Genomic DNA, 11903 nt, shown 5'->3' on the forward strand with positions numbered 1-11903 from the left:
TCCAAATTTCCAATTTATATATATGTATACGTATATTTATACATATACATACATATATCACACATGTGGTGGAATTGACAGTTCCAGAGGGTAGAACAGAGTGAGAAGACTTCAAAAATAGGAGACTGAGGAAGGAATAAGGGATTACACAGAATTATGTGATAATAGCACAGTGGAGAACGGACAGACAGAAGGACGCACATCAGGCGTGGTGGATTTGGATTCAGTGGTCACTTTAAAATAGGTGGGTCTCAGGCCTACATAGAATCAATCACTTTTCCTATATCAAAACAATACCAAGAACTAGAAATTCTAAAAAAATTCTCCAACTTCTATCATTTTTGTCCTTGATTTCACCTTCACTACCTTAATTTAGAACATCCTATCTCTCACTTTTAGATCTTACCATATTTTCCTAACCGATCTCCATGTTTCCGCTCTTGATCCCTTTTAATCCATTCTCTACGAAGCAGCCTGAACAATCTTTATGTAGGGCAGTTTGATCATATAACTGCTCTTCAAATACCCATCAGGGGCTTCCCAACATAAGGTTATTTTTCATATGGTCTGCTTGTCTCCTAAATCTCTTTTCTTTCCCCAGGAACATTAGGCTCCATCAATATGGAACCAGGTTTTCCAGAATTTTCCACGGTATGTTACACCTCCAAGCCTCCGCCCGTGTGTGTTCTCTGCCCAGAGCCTCCCTTCTGTGTCTTGTGTCAGACATTATGTCTCCCACAGTGAAGCTCCTAACTCAAGGCTTTCCCTGTTTTTAGTTTTCAGGGAAGAGGTAATCAGTCTCTCCTTTGTGTATGGTATATATGTCTATTCAAATTGCTTTGATGAATGTTTGTTGAGTTTATTTTCTTTTCTTCACAGTTTTCTCTACTAGACGATGAACTCCTTGAACGATGATGTCTGTAACGTAGAAAATGCTTAATAAGGGCTCGCCAAATTGAAGTGGACTTCACATACCTGCTCTTGCCATAAGCACGCCGGTTTCAAGTAAGTTTTCTTTCTTTTGGCTCCACTCTTGAAATACAAATTGACCTCTCAGAACTTTTCCTCTAATGCCCTTGTAGGAAAATGTTAATAACTGGTCAGTGACAGCCGTGATTAAGCCTTCTGTCTCCTTTATTTAGATTGGTGTCACTGCACTGGCTGTGAGAGAGCCATAAAAAACATTAACACTGCATCCACCATGACAGAGCAAACCATTCCCTAGAAATTGATAAGGGCTTTTTTTCTGGAAATGAATTTGGTTGTGGCAAAACAAATGGTTGCCTCTATTGCCATCCATCTCTTTTTCTTTAATAACTTTCATTTCTTTCACCACATCCCTTTGTCTGATTAGTATAATGAATGCATTTATCTTTGAAGGATGGGAATTGGCAGAATTTTTCAGGACAGAGGAAAACTAAATATCCCTTAAGCAAGCCCCTTAATATGTTTTAAACTATCATTTGGGAGTTTTGGTTAACCATTTGGAAATCTGGGTCTTATTTCTCTAACAAGGATCAATGATCCTGAAAAGAAACTTAAAAGCAAATTTTAATTCTCTGACTGGGATAAAATATTCGTATTTGTAGTATATTAATGAGGCTATCAAGACGATTTCATGTGAGTACTATTCGATGATATGACTACAGAATAAAATAAAATTTATGGTTCTAGGGGAAAAATAAAACACAACTAGTTGGTTTCTTAAAACCATGAGAGAAATAAATCTGGCAAATATGTATCAGACAAGCATTTGCAAACCCCTAGTATGTATTAGAAAATGTGGGTCTTTTATATCCTTAAATTTCATTTATTGTTGAATTTATTTTTTTTCACAGCTTTTATGAAAACTTAATTTGCCAGTAAGGAATTAAGAAAAAAACCAAACTAGCACATATTGTTGGAGTGACAGGTTTACCCATTTTTACCTCAGTTTTAAAAATTTGTGTTTCTGATTTTTTTTGAGCACAACTTGCTAGTCAGTAGGCCTCAAATATCCCGTTTTCTCTAGAAAATGAGAAAACGTAGGGCTTAGCAGAAAAATAGAAGGTTTAAAAATATTGCTTATCGTCTAAAAACTCTGCCTTAGTTAGATTCCTTTCAGAACACGGATTGAAGAAATATTGGCTCCGGAAAAACACACACAGGCACCACCAAACAAAGGAGAAAGCAAACAAACGAGAACAACAGGTACACTTCCTTACAGTCGCCAAATTAACCCAAATCTGAAAATCCTCCCAGAACTCATCAATGCAATAATTGCTTTAGAATTTCTATGTTCTATTATAAAAGAAGTAACCATACAAGTTGTCTGGGTCATTTATCAGCTCTTATGATCAGCCACTTCAAGGAAAATATTTTTCCGTGCCTTACAATAATACTATTTTACATCTAGAGAATAGGAATGGCCAAAGAGTTCAGCTTTCCAGGACATTCTCCACTGCTCTTAGGCCGTGCTCTATGATAGACACACAGTAGGGACCTCCAAGCCCACTCTGAAGATAAGAAAGCTTATAATGAGTGACAGTGAACTTTGCCCAAGTTCACTCATTTTAACTAGTAACAGAGGCCAGGAACATGAATATTCTGGTGAAGTGTTTCATTGGATTAATCACTATATTTATTTACTAGATAAGTCCTACATCCCTATGCTGGCTAGGAAGTACAAGACAGTGCTGTCATTAATCCAGAGCCATGAGGAAATAAAACGTTGTATGAGGATTTTTCAGATGCTCGTAACACCTAACATCCATACAATGCTTTTCCATCTGAACTGGCTTTCACATTCATTATTTCGTGTCATCCTCACAACTTAGGTCATTTTACAGCTGTCAGAAAACTGAAATTAAGAAAATAGGGGTGAAGAAACTTGCGCGTGTTTACAGAATTAGTTGTTGTCAGGGGTGGGATTTGAACCCCTGGTATTTTAACTTTTAGTCAAATGTTCTTCTTACTTCAGGGGACTCTTCAAGATAAAATTTATTTCTACAAGTACCAAAATAAGTTTGAATTTAAAGTTGTTTTACAAACGTTTTTACACATTTATTATGTTTTCCTGGTATTCACAGAGAAAGGTACTGGATATCTTTAAGCTTCTTTTTCCATTGAGTCAGGATGGGCATAATTAATTTCCACTATTGTACTTTGCTGTGGTAAATATAGGCTTCTATCTACATTTTCATGTTCTTTTCCTATTTCTCAATAGGAGTTTGTCGGATGTCACCTCTCCTACTACGTGCGCTTGCCTCAAAGAGGCTTTCCTTCTCTTTTCCATTTCACCTTCTAATGTCGTGCTTCTAATATACTCTAGGCAGAGAGACTAGGTCATTAATCTTGTTAAATGTGTTGGCCATGGTAATGGGTAAAGCGATCAGTGAGAGACTAAAACTTCCAAACTTCAGTGTGCATAAACACTGCTTGAGAAGCGTAAAAAATTCAGCTTCGTGGGATCTCCTCTCAGATATTCTGAGCTGGTAGACTTGGAATGGTGAGAAGGCATTCTAACTAACATGCTGTGTATTTCTAAAGGTGATTTTCTCCTGTGTTTAGTCTTATAAACATTAGCGGAGGAGCAGCAGACATGCTTCATGCATGAAGCATGTCACATCAAGTCCACATCTTTTCAAATGCTTGCTTCAGATTGTAGGAGTGGCAACATGGTCCAGTAAATAGCATTTGAAGTCAGTCACACCTGAATTAAAATCCGGTTCTCTTACTTTCAACTTAAGGGACCTTGGCAAAATTTCTTACCCTTTTCCGCCCCCCATCGAATCATCTGGAAAATACCTCATCACCTCATCTCACATCGTTGCTGTTTCTGATCAAAAGAGATAGTGTCTGTGAAGATATTTTAATATGCCACACAATTCTATATGGTCCTTTAGAATTTTAGTTTGTTGTTGCCAGAAGATTTATTGATAGATCAATCAATTATTACCTTTTTGAAGCTCAGTGGTTTTCCAATTGGTATAGGCAAAATGCTGCTATACTATAGTCCTGCCTGCATCAGCAGCCAAGATATAAGATTCAAGACTAGTAGACTCTTGCTATCAGCATTTCAGGACACACCAAGAGCCAAGTTTGTTCACGAGCCTGCCAGAATGTAGAAGAAAAAGAACACACACATATAAACACAGAAAAAGTGAAAAGGAGCAAGGAAGAGGCTGCTCCCAGTAAAATGGAAATTGGAAGGCTTTATTGGAGCAGATTTTTCTTCCAGGTTTAGCACCTGCTCAGTCACCCAACCCTCCCAATTTGAATAAGTGATTAACAACTCATTAACAGATCATTAGCTAAATCAGCCCAGTGTGGTGAAGAGGACCCCGGTTCACTAATTCCCCTGGATTATCATCAAACGCAGACCAAAAGGGGAATTAACTGTGTCTGATAAAAGTGCTAGTAATTATGCTATTTTTATTTCAGGGTGGAGTAAAGTGGTTTGTAGAGAATGACTCTTCCCCTTTGCATCTGGGAAAGCAGGAGCTTGTCCCCGTACTTGTCAACCTCCTCAGTACAACTCAGAACAGCTTTACTCCCTAGCCCCCTCCTCATCTCAGATTTTCCCCCGAGAGGCTAGGTGGATGCCTGATTACTGCTGGACCAGTAATATTTCAGTTTTAGGTCTCTACTCCCAACAGCTTCCTATATACACGTCAGACGTTGGTTTGGCTGGCCAATGACTTCTCCCTGCACTTCACATAAGAAATTAACATTTTCCCCTTAGTTATAGCCTGGTGAATGGATGGACATGTGACACAAACTAAGCCAATCAGATACTTCTTTTCTGAACACAATCTCTTGCACAGAAGTTCAAGAACATGGAAAATGCTCGCCGTTCCATTTTATTCTCGAAGTGGTTGAATCAGTCACTTGTGGTTCCTGCCTCCATAAGTACCTTGTTTTCTGCTTATTTCCAAGCCTGGGTGTCCAGCTTCTCCTGGATTCTGTGAGTCTCCATTACTTTTCCCATACATCACTTTTGCCTAAGCTACCCTGAGTCCATTTCTGTTATTTTCTGCTAAAGAATTCTGATAATGTGTATGTTTTAGTTCCTGCTTTCAAACTGGAGGAGAGAGACTGAGTTAAGTCTTAAAATTGGAATCAGTGCTCTCACCTCTCCTATTTAGATGGCTTTCTGTCTGACGGTCTCCATCTCAGAAATTGTCACTGTTATTCACCCACTGTCTCACGTCAGGAAACTGGAAGTCATTCTTGATTCCCTTCTCTATCACCCCCTACCTTTAGCCATCAGCAGATCTGATTGTTTCGTCTCCAGATTATATATAGATTCTATTCATTTGTCTCAATCTTCACTGCCACTTCTGCCTTCCTACAAAATGTTTTCACACAGCAGCCACCCCCCATGCAAATTCTAACATAAATTGAATAATCTCGCTAGATTATTTAAATATTTTCAATGGCTTCCTGTTGCCTTAAAATAAAATCCTGTTTGACCTACTGGCTGTCTCCTCTTTCCAGCCTTCTCTCACACCTTTCCCTTCGCCGGGTGCTCCAGAGGCCCTGCAACCCTCTAAGTTCCTGGGCAGGCAGAGTTCTTTCCCAGCTCAGGTCTTGTTAAACTATCACACTATTCTCTCTTCACATAAATCTTTCCTTTTTGTCCTCCAGGTCTTAGATAAATGTCACCTTTGCAGAGAATCCTTTCTTGGCCATCCTATGCAAATAAATTTTGTTTCCTTTAAAGGACTCGTAAACTTATAATTACATATTTATTTGTTTGCACATTGTCTATTTTCTTCTTTAGTAGGATAAGCATAAATTATAGTTTGTTAGCCATAGTCCTAGTCTATGCCTGTTGCCTCAGCAAATTATTAAAAGTCACTCAAAATGTCCAGGTTTCAAGGGTCACGCTAAACCTCAGATTATAAGCATCGCGAGAACAGGACCAATTTGTCTTTGTCTGTGTTATTTTTTGTAATTTCACCAATACATATCAAGTTCTTAGAAGAAAAGTTCTCTTGAGTACCTCACTAACTCATGATCAAATTATCACTATCAAAGCTCTCACAAAAGAGATTTCTAGAACGTTATGACACTGTAGTCTCCATCCCTAACTTACTGTGGCTTACGAGATTTTTTTCCTCTCTCCTAATGAAAACTTCTATTTCCTCATTCTCCCTCAACGTTAAAGTTAGATTAAGTAGGATCACTTGATAAAAAATATGCCATCCTTTGTTTCCTAGCCAGCATCATCTTTCTCTCCTTTCTCTTTTTAAAAACTAATACCATCATTCATCAGACCACCTGAGTTTTACTTCTCTTCATCTTCTGAAATGTACTCTTCCCTCCATATCCTCTCTTTAAAATTATACTCTTACTTCTAGGTTCACACTCTTGTTTCCTTATTGACTTCAGGCTTCCCACCCTATTTCCAACAATGTGGGCTTTATATCCAGGCAATTAAAAGCATAAATGGGTTTCATAGTACCAAGATCCAGATTACCATCATTACTGCAGTGCTTTCTAGCTTTGTGACCTTGTGCAGCTTACTTAAATTCTCAAATTCTTAAGTTCTGCATTTGTGAAATGGACATAATCATATCACCATAGCATTATTGTGAGGATTCATTGAAATATGTATGTAAAGCATTTAGTACAGAGTCTGAAACAAACTAATAATATGACTGACGAATGCCACCACTGCCACCATCATCATCGTCATCATCACTGTAATTGTTATGTGAAGCACTTAGTACAGTGCCTTGGGCAAGTAGACACTTTATACGTGCTCTCACTGTAGTCAATGACATTAGCATCCACCCTGATGCCAAGATGACATCCAAGAACTCCAACATCCCCAACTGCCTGAATCTTCACTTAACCTCTACCTGATTTTTGCAGCAACAGCCCCATTACACTCTAAATCTCATCTTCATTCATAGTGGCTCAAATTTAAATTTTTCTTTTTTTCCTTTCTTCCTTTTTTTTTCTTCCCACTTGCTCATCTTCCTTCCTTCCTGATATTTATACCTATACCAGCCTACTTTCAAAGATAAATACATTTTTTTATCCAAAGAGTCTTAATTTGTTTTAAACTCTTTAGCAAAAGCATAATTTAAAAAACAGATTTAGAAGAAACTTAAAGAAATAAGCGTGGATACCTTTAAAATACTTGCTAAGTCCTATCTAGTGTAATCTCGATCTAATAGCCAGACTAAGATGGTCCCCAGTGAGCCCGGCCTCCCAGGATTCCCGCCCTTGTTTAATACCCTGCTTTTGAGTGTGGGCTGGACCTAGTGACTCTTTCTAATCAATAAAGTAAGAGGAATTGGAGAAAATGTCACTTCCATGACTAGGCAACAAAAGGTTGTGCCTTCTGTCTTGCTTTCCAAACCCGTCCGTTGCCTTCTTGGATTGCACACTTTGATGAAACAAACTGTCATGCTGGTCTCAACAGCATGGGAATCAAGGACAGTCTTTGGCCAGCACCCAGCAAAGAACAGAGGATCTTAGTTCAACAGCCTGTGAGGAACTAAATCTTGCAAACAACCATGCAAGCTTGGAAGTAGAACCTTTCCTGGTCAAGCCTGGAGACGACAGAGCCCAGCCAACACCTCAACTGCAGCCTGTGAGAGACTGAGTAGAGGGTCCAGTTAAGTCATGCCAATAGAGTATGACGTTTTAAGATGCTAAGCTTTGGGACGATTTGTTACATAGCAATGGATAACTAATGCACCTGTGTAGCCTTTTATATTTAGCTTTTCTCATCTTAAAGTCAGGGAGTTGAACAGAGCTACTTTAAAACCCTGCTGCCTGGCTGCCTATAATCTTGTACTATCAACCTTAATTTGCTTTTCACTATTCCCTGGGAAGAGTTCAACGTATTCATGGTTTCTTTCTGTGGCTCTATATACCTTTCAGACTTGCTCTTACAGCAGCATTTTCAGCCAAGTACCCGCCCTGCAATTTTAGGGGCAAGTCTAACCTTAGGAGTTCCTGGGGCCCTTCTAAGCTTGATGTTTCCCTGTGTTTTTAACCTTTTCCCCTCCTCTACTTCTCTGTCAGAGGACAAGTTGGCTCTACTCCTCTCTGATGACCACGCTTTATCTCTCATCATTATTCTATTCCCTCCTACCTTCTCCTGGACTTTATCATAGCAGCTAAACTCTCCTCTCTCTGTTCACTCATCCTGTCCCTATCTAATAACATCTACTCCTTTTACACAGCTGTTGATATATCTCACCTATCCTTTAAAAAAATAATAATAAATCCCGAACACAACAAAACGACAGGAAGTACAGGCTTTCTCTCTGCCCTAAGTTCTTCTTCCATCCTTTACCAGGAGTTTATACTCACTTCTCATAGCCCCCTCACTTGTTTCTCCAAGACTTATAAACTTTTCACCTACTTTCCTAGCAGAGCTACAGTCCTGTGAAATATAACTCTCTCCAACTTTCATTGTATCGATACTCTATCCCCCACAGTCTTTTCAAAACTAAAATGATATGTTGTGTCCTCTGCTCATTCCATTTTCATCTCCATTTCTGTGCCTTCCTCCTTCTGTTCATTGAAAGGGGAAAAGATTCTATCCGCAGCTGCCCTCTCCATTAGTTATTCTTTGAGTAAATACACATTGAGTAGTTTCCATGTACTAGACCTTGTGCTAGGTACTGTATCCATAGGTTGTCTTAGATTTTTCCTTCTCTTTGGCCTCTATCCTTATTTTCGTTTTCACTGCTGCCTGAAAATCATTACATGAATTTCTTGTTAACTCCCCAGGGAAGTCCTTGTAACTGCTCATTTTTATGTTTCTTCTCCCTCAAACCTCAAACTGTACTCCTACCTTCATCTGCCTCTGCTCATGGCTAAATTAGTATACTGTATGCATTATTTCTCACATCTCACTCCATTCCCTCCTACTGCCATCTCCCTGCATCCACCCCTTGTTCTTTCCTTCCTAAATGACTGCAGTCATCTCCTAACCTTCTCCTTCTTCTAGCCTGTCTCTGTCTTGCTCCATTCTGTTCTACTCCATCAGGTACTCTTCCATGCCTTCCCCTCCCTCCCCTCCCCTCTCTTTTCTCTCTCTCCCTTGCCTGCTTTTCTCTTTTCTTCCTACTACTGCTATCGGGCAAATTTGGTTTTATCTATAATGTCTCTCGAATGATTTGTTCTCAGTCTTGGTTTACCAATGCAAGTCTAGAGATTCTGATTTAATTGGTGCCAGGTTGGGCCCAAGTGTTGGCATTTTCAGTTTTAATATGCAGCCAGAGTTAAAAATACTGACTGAGGTGGCCTGAGAAGCATTAGTGTTTCCCCACCAGTTGCTGAATGAAGCCCCAATTTCTTAATCTGGTATTTAAATAGGTCTACACTGTAGTTCCAAAATTTTTAAAATCTTAATTCTTAGTACATTCTCATGTGGATACTTACCCAATTGAACTACCTGCCACACTCATACATTACTTGAGATCTCCTATAACTATATTTCTGCTCATTAAATTTCCATTATCTAAAATTTGCAAATTATAGCAAACCTGAGATCACTGCCTCATCCTCATTTCTCCACCTGTCAAAATTCCAGTTGATGCATTCAAAACTTTTGCAAAGTGTTAAGAAACAAACTAAAACTCCAGCACTCAAAAATTTGGGCATAGGGCATGAACAGATACTCATGAAAGATAAATTGCTCTTGGCTAGTAAACATAAGAAAAATTTAATGAATCAAATGCAGATTAAAATGACACTAAGATACTTGCTTATTTCAAACAAAATAATAGTGCTTTAAAAAAAATAATGTTTGGTTCTGACCAGGAGCTCGTGAGACTAGCAACTTCATTTGCTGCTCTTGAAAATGTAACTTGTATTTCTTTTTTTCTATACGTGGCAAAATGTAATGAGAATCCTAAAATCACTTTTGATCTAGTAATTTCACTCATATAAATTTATCCTGAGTAAATGATCAGAAATTCAGACAAAGATTTATATGTAAAGATATTTACTGAAGTGTTATTTGTCATAGCAAAACACTGGAAAAAAATTAAATGTCCAATAGTAGGGGAATGGCTACATAAATCATCCACATGTTGGACTGTTTCCATTAGAAATAGTGCTTACAAAAGACATAAGGATGTAGAAAGCTATGCATGATTTAAGTGAAAATCACCTAACAACTTACGTACATCATTGTTTGCAATGAGAATTTATCCCTTACTCCTGATGTTTCCTTCTTTGCGGGGAATGGGAGGCACATCCATCAGGGATACTTCTGGTCTTTTTTTGCTGCCTCACATACTCTACCCCTTGAAAGGAATAACTTGATAAATGAATGGATTTGAACACTCAGTTCCTCCTCTGCCTTTCTATTGTCATATCTTTTTGACTCAGAGAACTCACATTCTGGGTTTGCCTATATGTAAAAGTTTTACAAGGGCAGCCCCTAAAATAGGGAGGACTGCAGCTGTCCAGCATTGCCTTCGTGGGTAAATCTTCCCACTTTATGTTCAATGTGCTGAGTGATTTTCATGCATCATCTCGTTTAATGCTCACAAAAATTCAGAGTAAGCCGCTATTCCCATTTTGCAGATGGGGAAATTGAGATTAAGCAACTCCTGTATTTACCTAGCATTCCCCAATTAGAAAACTGACCGACAGAAGATTAGCCCTTAGATTGACTGACTACAGGACTTGGGCTTCCAACTATTAGTATCACTACCTTTCTGGCAGAAGAGGCTGCTTCCCCCTTAAAAACAAAAAATAAAAGCAAACAAAGGAAAACAAAACCCTAATTTTGATTTTAGGAAAGGAATTGACCTCCAAACACTTTTATTTTGGAATTTCTAGGAACCTCTGGGTATACATTGAAGTGTCAAAAAATTACATATATCCAATTTTCAGGCAGTGGTTCTGGGAGAGTGAGAAGCCTGTGGTGAGAGGATGATTGCGTGAATCACCGTCCCTTCCACCCTCTTCCCTGAGCCCTGAGTGCCCATGCCGGAGAATACGCCTCCAGGAGCTCCTCCAAGAGCTCCTCCAGCAACACGGCATTCTTCAGGAAGATGCTCCCTAATGGCACGCGCTGCCTTCGGGACTCCAGTAATTGCTTGTAAATCCTACTAAACCCTGGAAGCTTTTGGTCCATTTGTTCAGCTCTGATGTGCTATGAACTAATAAACCAGAACGAGAAGCCAGTTCTTGGAATCATCTCTTGGAAATTAAACACCCCAGGAAAATGCAAGTTCATTCCCATCAGGCATGACGGTTTAGAGCAAACATCCATTGTATGGTGAGCTGACATACAAACGTGTGTGCAGGATGCCTCATTTCTAGGGAAGCAAGAAGCTCTTGGAAACTTCCTCAGTCATGATATCAGTGGGGGTCAGTGGAACAGAGATCAGGGACCACGTCCAAGAATAATCACACTTCTCTTCTTTGCCAAGAGACATTTGAAAAGTACTTGTTTGACTATAGCACTGACCTGGACACAGAACCTTAAGAACTGAACAATATAATCATTTTCTTAGAGTTTACAAAGGATATGTCTTTGCTCCCCTGTTGAGGCAATACAGGGAAAGCTCCTGAGTAAAATAGAAGCAGCACTTCCAACTCCCTTTGTCTCTCTTCACATTAGATATTAGGAGGTAATGAACACTAATCCATACCCTCATCAGCTGACGTCTTTTACTTGATGCTCTCTGTGTAGCTGGGTTCCCTTCTAGCTGCAAGGTTTCACTGAGAGGTCTTCCTAACTCTTTATTCCTCTCCATTCATTCCTTCAACTTGTAACCTAAACTCTATTTAACCCTTGAGAAGGTCCTTCAAAAACACAGCTTCCATCAAACAAGTCTTCTACATAGAAGCTATCAAACACTTATTATTCAATTATTTGCAAAGTCCAGACCTGTCAACCTATCATGCAAACTTGAAAAATCATCCACGGGTAC

General features: G+C 39.0%; 1 long non-coding RNA gene across 1 annotated transcript; it reads left to right on the forward strand.

Annotated features, from left to right (window-relative positions):
- Window positions 1-553: 553 nt before the first annotated feature.
- LOC138924995 (uncharacterized) lies at window positions 554-11146 on the forward strand. The gene is made up of 3 exons (XR_011440558.1): window positions 554-651; window positions 880-1005; window positions 10858-11146. It is a non-coding gene; the product is annotated as an uncharacterized lncRNA (long non-coding RNA).
- Window positions 11147-11903: the final 757 nt, after the last annotated feature.

This window comes from Equus caballus, chromosome 7 (assembly GCF_041296265.1).
Source record: "Equus caballus isolate H_3958 breed thoroughbred chromosome 7, TB-T2T, whole genome shotgun sequence".
In the NCBI taxonomy this organism is placed as follows: domain Eukaryota; kingdom Metazoa; phylum Chordata; class Mammalia; order Perissodactyla; family Equidae; genus Equus; species Equus caballus.